The 14,538-nt window shown below is 34.4% G+C and overlaps 2 long non-coding RNA genes across 2 annotated transcripts; both read left to right on the top strand.

Annotated features, from left to right (window-relative positions):
• Positions 1 to 6,092: 6,092 nt before the first annotated feature.
• Positions 6,093 to 7,008, top strand: LOC148587780 (uncharacterized). The gene is made up of 2 exons (XR_015911331.1): positions 6,093 to 6,290; positions 6,649 to 7,008. It is a non-coding gene; the product is annotated as an uncharacterized LOC148587780 (long non-coding RNA).
• Positions 7,009 to 12,666: 5,658 nt separating this feature from the next.
• On the top strand, positions 12,667 to 13,573 carry LOC148587779 (uncharacterized). Its single transcript, XR_015911298.1, has 2 exons — positions 12,667 to 12,864; positions 13,221 to 13,573. It is a non-coding gene; the product is annotated as an uncharacterized LOC148587779 (long non-coding RNA).
• The last annotated feature ends 965 nt before the right edge of the window (positions 13,574 to 14,538 follow it).

Genomic DNA, 14,538 nt, shown 5'->3' with positions numbered 1-14,538 from the left:
GTCCCTATATAGAGACGTTTTATTAAAGTGCCCTTATTTCAAGCATTAGTAAACCTTGGTTTTTTTTTTTTTTTTTTTTCTATAAATTTGATTTTTGCTTTTTTGTAATTAATAGGTTGCTGTGGGGGTGGGAATACACTCTCCCAACAGGAAGCTGGAAGATAAAGAGCATGCAACTAAGAAAAAGGTGATCGATCCATATTTTGGTTGTGATCCAGCTGTTGAATTCGGATGTTGATGGATATTGCTAGAAGAGGACAACTATTTCGACACGACAGCTGCAGAATCTGAAACCGAGAAACCATGAAATTATCCAAAAATAAAAATAAATAATAATAATAATGCTTGTTGCTGTTGATATGAGGTCTCATTGGCAAGTACTCTTGTCTTTCTTGGTTTATTATATTTGTTCCATTCATGAAGAATCTCTGCTGCATATATGCAGCGTTCATGAAGAATAAATTACTTTAGATGAATGAGAATTGTTCTCACTTCTTACCCCCCCCCAATAGCTTGGATCCGAATCCATCCAAAACAGCACAACGAATGAATGAAGAAGAAGAAAATGAAATATATTCATCTGGGTATGATGAAGTTTCCGTGCTTTTTATCGATCATGTGGATGAATGTGATAAGCCAGCACACACATGCACATCCATTAATTGAAGCTGAAGATATTTCAACTACTATGAATCTATGATGTTTTATTAAATATATACACATATAAATTAGAAATTAAAGAAGTAAATGAAAGAAGTAGCAGTGAGTTTGGTGGAACTGTTTTACACTCGTCCTCTACTTCAAAAGAAATAGAAGAAATGGAGTGGAGTGGGGCTCACCGGTTCTTTATAACATAAGGGTAAAATTCTTTTGAACCGGAGTGATCCTAGTTTGGGTAACATTACTGATGCAGCCTCAAGAAACTTGTGGATCTTGTTCAAGAGGTTGAAAAGGATAAAAATAATGATGAAATGTGAATGAATAAAAAGGAGGACAATCATAGATTTTTCCAGGAGAATTGTACGCTAAAAGATGTGCATACTTTTCTGCAGGGCTCTATTTAATTTGCATAGTTTTCTAGTGGGACATGATTCTCCTATATTTTATTGCCGAATTCTGATATGGACAAAAGAATTTGTGGGTGCAAAAGTGATGTAGATAAGAATGCCACTTAGGATTTCTTGAGGAAGACTCGTGCGGATGTAAGTGTGGAGGTACCCTAAAGAGTCGTACCAAGGAGAGTCAAGACGAGATCGCAAACTCGGGCAGAAGCTGAATTCCAGAGGGCTTCTTCTGCAACTTCGTCTGAAGCCCGTCCGGACGGGAAGAGTGAAGTGTATTCCCGAGAGCCCTGTCTACAACCGTCTGAACGCGATTAGTCCCGCAACATTACAAAGAGCCTCGTATAGAGTCTCGTCTGAAGACCGTTCAGATACCTATGTTTTATTTACAGTTTTCATCTTTTATTTTAGTGACCGTCCGAACGGCGTTATGTTCTGTCCGGAGGGCCATCGTAGAATTGTAAACCGACTTTATTTCCATTTACTATTAGGGTTAGGAGCCTAGGGGCTATAAATACATGCTTATAATCCCAAGAACGTAGCTTTTGATTATATTTGAGTTTTTATCAATAAGAAGTCTCAGAGTTAGCTTTCTTTAGTTTTTTCTTCAAACCCTAGATAAACTCTAGCGTTTTGAAAAGATTTCTTAAAGGGAAAAATTTACTTTGGACCCCTGAATTATCACTCATTTTGACATGCCCCCAAACTTGAAAACCTCTCAATTTAAACTCTTGAATTTTCAATTACAGCCAATTTGAACCACTCCGTCAATTTTTTCCGTTAAAACCCATAAAAAGACAAAATTACCCTTCAATTTTCTTTTTATTAAAAAATTGAAAAAAAAGGGTCACAAGGTGGCCCAACTGTTGGTCACCTCGTGATTTTTTATTTTTTATTTTGCAATATATTTTATAATTTTTATTTTGAAATTAAGGTTAAATTTGAAATTTTATAAAAAAATCAATGGTATAAACGTCATTTTTTAACTTTTATCATTCAAAATTTGACGGAATGGTTCAAATTGATTGCATTTAAAAGTTCAAGGGTCCAAATTGAGAGGTTTTGAAGTTTGGGGGGCATGTCAAAACGGGTGGTAATTCAGGGGTCCAAAGTGAAATTTTATCTTTCTTAAATCTTTGATAGATTCAAGGTCTTGGAAGTATTTATCCCTTCTTCTTGTTGTTATTCTTTACATCCCACCATGTTACGCTGCATCAATAATGCATATTGAAAGGTGTTCCAACATGTACCAATGATTCAATGAATAATCCTATAATTTGAGAATCCCTAGGATTATTTTGTATTGTTTTCTAGTATGAAGCCCAGCATTACCCTTTCCTGTTTTGTACGCCACACAAAAAATTGTGAAATTTCTTGCCATATAAAGGAATTTCAAAAGTAGTTGGCTTAAGGGGCATTACATTTTTTTTTTTTTTGACATGTCCACATAAGGAAAAGCAGAAGGGAGATTCGAACTAATAACCTTCGCTTCATTAGGCATGATCTACAGCCGAGTGAACTATCTCTTAGAGACATAGGGCACCACATTTGGTCAAATGGAGTAGGTGAATTACTCTCAAATGATTATTAACTTATGATAGTGGCCGAATCACTCCTTAAATGGTCAAGGCCTCAAGGGTGGTCTGGTCATCACTTTCGGCCATATTTGGGTGTGGTCCAAGTACTCCTACGACCATTGAAATTTGGAGGTAGTTTGGCTACCCCATATACATTTTTTTTTTATTAAGAATATTTTGTCCTCGAAAGAATAATGACAATTTTTGATAGTTTACACATTGTGCAATCTAAAGATTTAGAAAATATTGTTAATTAGAAGGTAATACCCATAAATACAAACCAAAAACAGACAAGAAAAGCCAACAATAAAGAATCAAATAGTAGAAAACTAAAAAGACTCACTTAGCACTATCATATATATATATATATATATATATATATAGGTGGTTGGCCACTCTAGTCAACTTGTGTCCAACCTAAAGCCAAACATGAAAGAACTGCCCTATCTTTGCTGTTGACTACATCCTTCTGACCTATTCTATGTTGTCTCCTTACTTCTTGTTTTTTTTCCTGTCGAACTCTAAGCCTTTTGTAGTTCTTTTCAATTTTGCATATTTTATAATTCCTATATACTGATGCAGGATGCAGCAACTGATGGAACCAATGACTTAACAGATAAATAAGGTTTGTACTAGCTATTCATTCAAACTTTACAATTTGCCTTCTGAATCATTTCCTTCGACATGCTGGTGTATGTAGTCTGATACTTCTATCCATGTTGTTACAGAATGTTACTATACTAAATCAAAGCTGAATAGAGTTATCAATTTGCATACCCGGCTTCCACATGCATAATACTTAAAAATGGAGGATCTGGTCCATTTTGTAATGTTAGATCAAAATATGGATCAAAATGAGTGGTGTAAAATGATTACTCATGATATAAAAGTGGATGTGAGATACATGTTGGATGTTGCTAAATGATGGGTTCATATATATCTTTTGTATCGTCACATTTAGATTGTAGTTTGTACTTCCTATTCATTTCACCTACCACCTCTCTAGTTCCACTTTTTTTGGGAATTGTATTCATGTAGTTATATTTCTTCTTTGTATACCCCAAAAGAATAAAAAGATAATAGCTGCAATTTAGAAGTTTGGAAGATAATTTTGATGTGAGAACACAATGCTCAAAATTTTGAAGATTGTAAGAAGACAATGATGGAACTAAAAGCGATTATGCTCAAATCTCTCTATGTTTGGATGATTGTCTGCAATTGTTTTATTTCTTAGAATTTCTTGATGTGCTCTTTTACTTTTTCTAAATTTGGTTTTCTTTTGTACATTTTCCGTGTATTTGAGTTACGCCCCCGCCTCCGCCCCCCCCCCCCCCCCCTCCTTTTTTTTAAATGAGATTGATTTACTTTTTTTAAAAAAAAAGAAAAAAAGAAAAAGAAGATAATAGAAACTTCAACAACTTATAATAACATATGTTACATTTCAATACAATGTTCAACATTTTGGAATAAATAATTATAGAAATTATACTTTTATTTCACTCCTATCTCGTTTTGCTGATTGGGGTAGTGCCAATCAATTTTTTATTTCTTTTAAAAAAAGTAGCTAGTAGGCATTGTCACATCAATAAGGTGAGATAAAAATTGTGTTACTCTTTTGCAAATTTACAGGATCCCAACCTCATGTCTATATGTATATGTCCGCATGCGAGTGTGAATGTACTAGAAAAATATTCCTTTATCAGTAGCCTCAAAGCTAGAATTTTGCGTGTTTTAATTTTTAAAATTTTTATGGTTAAATAATTGTAAGAAGGAGAGGAAAAGAAGATGAACTCCCAAATCCACTTAAAAGTTGTCTCAAATCCTGATTTATATTTTATCTCTTGTTTTATATATATTTCCTCATGGTGTCTCTGACCTGTCCAATCTTAAAACACAGAGACATGATTAAAAATATATTGTTCAGTAAATGTGGCTCATGATCATGGGTAATGTTACTGATGCAGCCTCAAGAAACTTGTTGATCTCGTTCAACAAGTTGAAAAAGAAAAAAATAATGATGAAAGGTGAATGTATAAAAAAGAGGGTAATCATAGATTTTTCTATTTAATTCAGGATTGTATTCTAAAAGATGTAGTGTAGTTTATTGCTGAATCCTGATGTGGACAGAATAATTTTTGGGAGCAAGAGGCAGATTGAAAGTTGATCCAATATGTTCCAATGAATAAATCTAAATAATATGAGAATCCCTAGTATTATTTTGGGTGTGAAGCCAAGCATTACTCTAATACTCTTTCGTCTTTTGTACACTACTCCATAAATTGTGAACTTCAAGTCATAGAATTATGTGGGTCACCATTTGGAAAAGTGAAATGAAATTCTCTCAATTTCATTTGAAATAGACAATATCTAGTTAGTGTATTCAAGAAGGGTAAAATTGTCTAAAAAACCACTAACCGAATGCTATTCATTTCATTTGAAAAGGAAATGATCATATTCCCAAAATGAAGGTGGTTGTACTACTCTTAAATGGTTCAAATATATATATATATATATATATATATATATATATATATATATATATATATATATATATATTACTCTCAAATAATCATAATGGTGGCCGAATCACCCTTCAAATGATCAAAGTTGGTTCATTCATCACCTTCGGCCATATTTGGGGGTTTGCCGAACCACCCCTATGGTTATTGGGGTGGTTCAGCCACCCACTTTTTTTTTAAAAAAAAAAAAAATTATATTTTTTTTATTAAAGGCATTTTTATCTTTGAAGAGTTAAAGACAATTTTTATTAGTTTGTACATTGTGACAATCTAAAATTTAGAAATGAAAAGAATAATCTTGGGTTTTTTTATTTGTAAGATTTTGTATCGTTATGCACAAATTTCTTTGACAACGTTAACATTTGTCTAAGACTCTAAATGCTTAGGGTTTAGCTCTTTTTGACCATTTATTATTGACCAACGCCCTCTCTCTTTCCTCTAGATGATCTTCCAACTAAGCAAAGTCAACAAGTCATCTCATTATATAAAGAGAATGAGTACATTCACTTCTTTACACTCATTTTTTTTTACACCTATAAGTAACTTTTAAAACCACCATTAGTTGTAATAAATTGTGTAAAAAAAAAAGTGAAAATAAGTGAAGCATTATTCTATATAATAGCACGCAGAAAATCCATCAACTGGGATCGATCTCAAAAATCAAACATTTTCCTTAGTTTGTTTTTTTGATTAAATTCTTGTGGTCACCCTTACTTTGCTACTTTTCTCCCTCTATAATACATATTTATCTAATTTAATCAAGTTTCTGGTCCACAAAATCTTGAAATAGGAAAGGGTTTCCTTCCACGTGTCCCTCTAGCCTTCCATTGCGGGGACACAAGAGGGATACAAGGAGAATATGTATTCTTTATCTCTTCTATAAATTCATTACACTCTTTTCAAATTCATCCAAAAAAACAAAAAAAGAAAAAAGAAAATATATATTCATTGCGCTCTTTCCACTCTCTGCCTCACAATCTTATCCTACCATTGTATTACAAAAATCAAAGATGGGCAAGTTCGCCACCTTGTTGATGATCTCCCTCCTCCTCTGCTCCACGCTGACCTATGCTGCTCGTCCAAAGCCATCACATTCTGACGAAATTCCAGCGGAAACCCACAATGGGAATGGGGTTAGTTGAAATTACATCACTACAAACAAACAAAAAAAAAAAGAAGCATGATTTAGTGACATGGTTATTTGGGGCATTTTTGGCCCAAAAAAGGCCTCAAATGATTTAGCGACGCTTGAATGTGAGCACTTGGAGCACGTTTAAATAGATCGCGATTGAAATTCAATTTCAATACGTTTTTTCAGTTATAAACGCCTCTAAAATGGGGCATATGAGAATGGTCATTTACATAGTAAGACGTCCCTATATAGAGACGTTTTATTAAAGTGCCCTTATTTCAAGCATTAGTAAACCTTGGTTTTTTTTTTTTTTTTTTTTTTTCTATAAATTTGATTTTTGCTTTTTTTGTAATCAATAGGTTGCTGTGGGGGCGGGAATACACTCTCCCAACAGGAAGCTGGAAGATAAAAAGCATGCAACTAAGAGAAAGAGGATCGATCCAGATTGGGGTTGTGATCCAGCTAGTGATGACGGATGTTGATGGATATTGCTAGAAGAGGACAACTATTTCGACACGACAGCTGAAGAATCTGAAACCGAGAAACCATGAAATTATCCAAAAATAATAATAATAATAATAATAATGCTTGTTGCGATTGATATGATGTCTCATTCGCAAGTACTCTTGTCTTTCTTTGTTTATTATATTTGTTCCATTCGTGAAGAATCTCTGCTGCATTTATGCAGCGTTCATGAAGAATAAATTACTTTAGATGAATGAGAATTAATGTTCTCACTTCTTCTTCTCCCCCACCCCCCCCCCCCCCCCCTCCACCCCCACCCCCACCCCCCCACACACACACATCCTTTTTTTGCATTATTGGCATGAGAAAAAACTTATTGCAGCCCTTGCAATAGCTTGGATCCGAATCCATCCAAAACAGCACAACGAATGAAAGAAGAAGAAGAAAATGAAATAAATTCATCTGGGTATGATGAAATTTCCATGCCTTTTATCGATCATGTGGATGAATGTGATAAGCCAGCACACACATGCACATCCATTAATTGAAGCTGAAGATATTTCAACTACTATGAATCTATGATGCTTTATTAAATATATACAAATATAAATTAGAAATTAAAGAAGTAAATGAAAGAAGTAGCAGTGAATTTGGTGGAACTGTTTTACTCTCGTCCTCTACTTCAAAAGAAATGGAAGAAATGGAGTGGAGTGGGGCTCGCCGGTTCTTTATAACATAAGGGTAAAATTCTTTTGAACCGGAGAGATCCTAGTTCGGGTAACATTACTGATGCAGCCTCAAGAAACTTGTGGATCTTGTTCAAGAGGTTGAAAAGGATAAAAATAATTATGAAATGTGAATGTATAAAAAAGAGGACAATCATAGATTTTTCCAGGAGAATTGTACGCTCAAAGATGTGCATACTTTTCTGCAGGGCTCTATTTAATTTGCATAGTTTTCTAGTGGGACATGATTCTCCTATATTTTATTGCCGAATTCTGATATGGACAAAAGAATTTGAGGGTGCAAAAGTGATGTAGATAAGAATGCCACTTAGGATTTCATGAGGAAGACTCGTGCGGATGTAAGTGTGGAGGTACCCTAAAGAGTCGTACCAAGGAGAGTCAAGACGAGATCGCAGACTCGCGCAGAAGCTGAATTCCAGAGGGCTTTTTCTGCAACTTCGTCTGAAGCCCGTTCGGACGGGAAGAGTGAAGTGTATTCCCGAGAGCCTTGTCTACAACTGTCCGAACGCGAGTAGTCCCGCAACATTACAACGAGCCTCGTATGGAGTCTCGTCCGAAGACCATCTGGATACCTATGTTTTATTTACAGTTTTCATCTTTTATTTTAGTGACCATCCGGACGGCGTTATGTTCCGTCCGGAGGGCCATCGTAGAATTGCAAACGGACTTTATTTCCATTTACTATTAAGGTTAGGAGTATAGGGCTATAAATACATGCTTATAATCCCAAGAACGTAGCTTTTGATTATATTTGAGTTTTTATCAATAAGAAGTCTCAGAGTTAGCTTTCTTCAGTTTTTTCTTCAAACCCTAGATAGATTCTAACGTTTTGAAAAGATTTCTTAAAGGGAAAAATGTACTTTGGACCTCTGAATTACCACTCATTTTGACATGTTCCCCCAAACTTGAAAACCTCTCAATTTGGATTCCTGAATTTTCAATTACAGTCAATTTGAACCCCTCCGTCAATTTTTTTCCGTTAAAACCCTTAAAAAAACAAAATTACCCTTCAATTTTCTTTTTATTAAAAATTGAAAAAAAAAAAAAAAAGGGGTCACAAGGTGGCCCAACCGTTGGTCACCTCGTGATTTTTTTTTTTATTTTTTTATTTTGAAATTAAGGTTAAATTTGAAATTTTATAAAAAAGTCAAGGGTATAAACGTCATTTTCTAACTTTTATCATTTAAAATTTGACGGAATGGTTCAAATTGATTGCAATTAAAAGTTCTAAGGTCCAAATTGAAAAGTTTTGAAGTTTGAGGGGCATGTCAAAACGGGTGGTAATTCAGGGGTTCAAAGTAAAATTTTCTCTTTCTTAAATCTTTGATAGACTCAAGGTCTTAGAAGTATTTATCTCTTCTTCTTCTTGTTATTCTTTACATCCCACAATGTTACGCTGCATCAATAAGGCAGATTGAAAGGTGTTCCAACATGTACCGATGATTCAATGAATAATCCTATAATTTGAGAATCCCTAGCATTATTTTGTGTTGTTTTCTAGTGTGAAGCCCAGCATTACCCTTTCCTGTTTTGTACGCCACACGAAAAATTGTGAAATTTCTTGCCATATAAAGGAATTTAAAAAGTAGTTGGCTTAAGGGGCATTACATTTTTTTGACATGTCCACACAAGGAAAGAGAGAGGGGGGATTCGAACTAATAGCCTCCGCTTCATTAGGCGTGACCCACAGCCGAGTGAGCTATCTTTTGGAGACATAGGGCACCACATTTGGTCAAATGGAGTAGGTGAATTACTCTCAAATGATTATGAACTTATGATAGTGGCCGAATCACTCCTTAAATGGTCAAGGCCTCAAGGGTGGTCTGGTCATCACTTTCGGCCATATTTGGGTGTGGTCCAAGTACTCCTACGACCATTGAAATTTGGAGGTAGTTTGGCTACCCCATATACATTTTTTTTTTATTAAGAATATTTTGTCCTCGAAAGAATAATGACAATTTTTGATAGTTTACACATTGTGCAATCTAAAGATTTAGAAAATATTGTTAATTAGAAGGTAATACCCATAAATACAAACCAAAAACAGACAAGAAAAGCCAACAATAAAGAATCAAATATTAGAAAACTAAAAAGACTCACTTAGCACTATCATATATATATATATATATATATATATAGGTGGTTGGCCACTCTAGTCAACTTGTGTCCAACCTAAAGCCAAACATGAAAGAACTGCCCTATCTTTGCTGTTGACTACATCCTTCTGACCTATTCTATGTTGTCTCCTTACTTCTTGTTTTTTTTTCCTGTCGAACTCTAAGCCTTTTGTAGTTCTTTTCAATTTTGCATATTTTATAATTCCTATATACTGATGCAGGATGCAGCAACTGATGGAACCAATGACTTAACAGATAAATAAGGTTTGTACTAGCTATTCATTCAAACTTTACAATTTGCCTTCTGAATCATTTCCTTCGACATGCTGGTGTATGTAGTCTGATACTTCTATCCATGTTGTTACAGAATGTTACTATACTAAATCAAAGCTGAATAGAGTTATCAATTTGCATACCCGGCTTCCACATGCATAATACTTAAAAATGGAGGATCTGGTCCATTTTGTAATGTTAGATCAAAATATGGATCAAAATGAGTGGTGTAAAATGATTACTCATGATATAAAAGTGGATGTGAGATACATGTTGGATGTTGCTAAATGATGGGTTCATATATATCTTTTGTATCGTCACATTTAGATTGTAGTTTGTACTTCCTATTCATTTCACCTACCACCTCTCTAGTTCCACTTTTTTTGGGAATTGTATTCATGTAGTTATATTTCTTCTTTGTATACCCCAAAAGAATAAAAAGATAATAGCTGCAATTTAGAAGTTTGGAAGATAATTTTGATGTGAGAACACAATGCTCAAAATTTTGAAGATTGTAAGAAGACAATGATGGAACTAAAAGCGATTATGCTCAAATCTCTCTATGTTTGGATGATTGTCTGCAATTGTTTTATTTCTTAGAATTTCTTGATGTGCTCTTTTACTTTTTCTAAATTTGGTTTTCTTTTGTACATTTTCCGTGTATTTGAGTTACGCCCCCGCCTCCGCCCCCCCCCCCCCCCTTTTTTTTAAATGAGATTGATTTACTTTTTAAAAAAAAAAAGAAAAAAAGAAAAAGAAGATAATAGAAACTTCAACAACTTATAATAACATATGTTACATTTCAATACAATGTTCAACATTTTGGAATAAATAATTATAGAAATTATACTTTTATTTCACTCCTATCTCGTTTTGCTGATTGGGGTAGTGCCAATCAATTTTTTATTTCTTTTAAAAAAAGTAGCTAGTAGGCATTGTCACATCAATAAGGTGAGATAAAAATTGTGTTACTCTTTTGCAAATTTACAGGATCCCAACCTCATGTCTATATGTATATGTCCGCATGCGAGTGTGAATGTACTAGAAAAATATTCCTTTATCAGTAGCCTCAAAGCTAGAATTTTGCGTGTTTTAATTTTTAAAATTTTTATGGTTAAATAATTGTAAGAAGGAGAGGAAAAGAAGATGAACTCCCAAATCCACTTAAAAGTTGTCTCAAATCCTGATTTATATTTTATCTCTTGTTTTATATATATTTCCTCATGGTGTCTCTGACCTGTCCAATCTTAAAACACAGAGACATGATTAAAAATATATTGTTCAGTAAATGTGGCTCATGATCATGGGTAATGTTACTGATGCAGCCTCAAGAAACTTGTTGATCTCGTTCAACAAGTTGAAAAAGAAAAAAATAATGATGAAAGGTGAATGTATAAAAAAGAGGGTAATCATAGATTTTTCTATTTAATTCAGGATTGTATTCTAAAAGATGTAGTGTAGTTTATTGCTGAATCCTGATGTGGACAGAATAATTTTTGGGAGCAAGAGGCAGATTGAAAGTTGATCCAATATGTTCCAATGAATAAATCTAAATAATATGAGAATCCCTAGTATTATTTTGGGTGTGAAGCCAAGCATTACTCTAATACTCTTTCGTCTTTTGTACACTACTCCATAAATTGTGAACTTCAAGTCATAGAATTATGTGGGTCACCATTCGGAAAAGTGAAATGAAATTCTCTCAATTTCATTTCAAATAGACAATATCTAGTTAGTGTATTCAAGAAGGGTAAAATTCTCTAAAAAACCACTAACCGAATGCTATTCATTTCATTTGAAAAGGAAATGATCATATTCCCAAAATGAAGGTGGTTGTACTACTCTTAAATGGTTCAAATATATATATATATATATATTACTCTCAAATAATCATAATGGTGGCCGAATCACCCTTCAAATGATCAAAGTTGGTTCATTCATCACCTTCGGCCATATTTGGGGGTTTGCCGAACCACCCCTATGGTTATTGGGGTGGTTCAGCCACCCACTTTTTTTTTAAAAAAAAAAAAAATTATATTTTTTTTATTAAAGGCATTTTTATCTTTGAAGAGTTAAAGACAATTTTTATTAGTTTGTACATTGTGACAATCTAAAATTTAGAAATGAAAAGAATAATCTTGGGTTTTTTTATTTGTAAGATTTTGTATCGTTATGCACAAATTTCTTTGACAACGTTAACATTTGTCTAAGACTCTAAATGCTTAGGGTTTAGCTCTTTTTGACCATTTATTATTGACCAACGCCCTCTCTCTTTCCTCTAGATGATCTTCCAACTAAGCAAAGTCAACTAAGTCATCTCATTATATAAAGAGAATGAGTACATTCACTTCTTTACACTCATTTTTTTTTACACCTATAAGTAACTTTTAAAACCACCATTAGTTGTAATAAATTGTGTAAAAAAAAAAGTGAAAATAAGTGAAGCATTATTCTATATAATAGCACGCAGAAAATCCATCAACTGGGATCGATCTCAAAAATCAAACATTTTCCTTAGTTTGTTTTTTTGATTAAATTCTTGTGGTCACCCTTACTTTGCTACTTTTCTCCCTCTATAATACATATTTATCTAATTTAATCAAGTTTCTGGTCCACAAAATCTTGAAATAGGAAAGGGTTTCCTTCCACGTGTCCCTCTAGCCTTCCATTGCGGGGACACAAGAGGGATACAAGGAGAATATGTATTCTTTATCTCTTCTATAAATTCATTACACTCTTTTCAAATTCATCCAAAAAAACAAAAAAAGAAAAAAGAAAATATATATTCATTGCGCTCTTTCCACTCTCTGCCTCACAATCTTATCCTACCATTGTATTACAAAAATCAAAGATGGGCAAGTTCGCCACCTTGTTGATGATCTCCCTCCTCCTCTGCTCCACGCTGACCTATGCTGCTCGTCCAAAGCCATCACATTCTGACGAAATTCCAGCGGAAACCCACAATGGGAATGGGGTTAGTTGAAATTACATCACTACAAACAAACAAAAAAAAAAAGAAGCATGATTTAGTGACATGGTTATTTGGGGCATTTTTGGCCCAAAAAAGGCCTCAAATGATTTAGCGACGCTTGAATGTGAGCACTTGGAGCACGTTTAAATAGATCGCGATTGAAATTCAATTTCAATACGTTTTTTCAGTTATAAACGCCTCTAAAATGGGGCATATGAGAATGGTCATTTACATAGTAAGACGTCCCTATATAGAGACGTTTTATTAAAGTGCCCTTATTTCAAGCATTAGTAAACCTTGGTTTTTTTTTTTTTTTTTTTTTCTATAAATTTGATTTTTGCTTTTTTTGTAATCAATAGGTTGCTGTGGGGGCGGGAATACACTCTCCCAACAGGAAGCTGGAAGATAAAAAGCATGCAACTAAGAGAAAGAGGATCGATCCAGATTGGGGTTGTGATCCAGCTAGTGATGACGGATGTTGATGGATATTGCTAGAAGAGGACAACTATTTCGACACGACAGCTGAAGAATCTGAAACCGAGAAACCATGAAATTATCCAAAAATAATAATAATAATAATAATGCTTGTTGCGATTGATATGATGTCTCATTCGCAAGTACTCTTGTCTTTCTTTGTTTATTATATTTGTTCCATTCGTGAAGAATCTCTGCTGCATTTATGCAGCGTTCATGAAGAATAAATTACTTTAGATGAATGAGAATTAATGTTCTCACTTCTTCTTCTCCCCCACCCCCCCCCCCCCCCTCCACCCCCACCCCCACCCCCCCACACACACACATCCTTTTTTTGCATTATTGGCATGAGAAAAAACTTATTGCAGCCCTTGCAATAGCTTGGATCCGAATCCATCCAAAACAGCACAACGAATGAAAGAAGAAGAAGAAAATGAAATAAATTCATCTGGGTATGATGAAATTTCCATGCCTTTTATCGATCATGTGGATGAATGTGATAAGCCAGCACACACATGCACATCCATTAATTGAAGCTGAAGATATTTCAACTACTATGAATCTATGATGCTTTATTAAATATATACAAATATAAATTAGAAATTAAAGAAGTAAATGAAAGAAGTAGCAGTGAATTTGGTGGAACTGTTTTACTCTCGTCCTCTACTTCAAAAGAAATGGAAGAAATGGAGTGGAGTGGGGCTCGCCGGTTCTTTATAACATAAGGGTAAAATTCTTTTGAACCGGAGAGATCCTAGTTCGGGTAACATTACTGATGCAGCCTCAAGAAACTTGTGGATCTTGTTCAAGAGGTTGAAAAGGATAAAAATAATGATGAAATGTGAATGTATAAAAAAGAGGACAATCATAGATTTTTCCAGGAGAATTGTACGCTCAAAGATGTGCATACTTTTCTGCAGGGCTCTATTTAATTTGCATAGTTTTCTAGTGGGACATGATTCTCCTATATTTTATTGCCGAATTCTGATATGGACAAAAGAATTTGAGGGTGCAAAAGTGATGTAGATAAGAATGCCACTTAGGATTTCATGAGGAAGACTCGTTCGGATGTAAGTGTGGAGGTACCCTAAAGAGTCGTACCAAGGAGAGTCAAGACGAGATCGCAGACTCGCGCAGAAGCTGAATTCCAGAGGGCTTTTTCTGCAACTTCGTCTGAAGCCCGTTCGGACGGGAAGAGTGAAG

This window comes from Corylus avellana, chromosome 2, assembly GCF_965113065.1.
Source record: "Corylus avellana chromosome 2, dhCorAvel1.hap1.2, whole genome shotgun sequence".
In the NCBI taxonomy this organism is placed as follows: Eukaryota; Viridiplantae; Streptophyta; class Magnoliopsida; order Fagales; family Betulaceae; genus Corylus; species Corylus avellana.
This window is presented reverse-complemented; position numbering and strand designations above follow the sequence as displayed.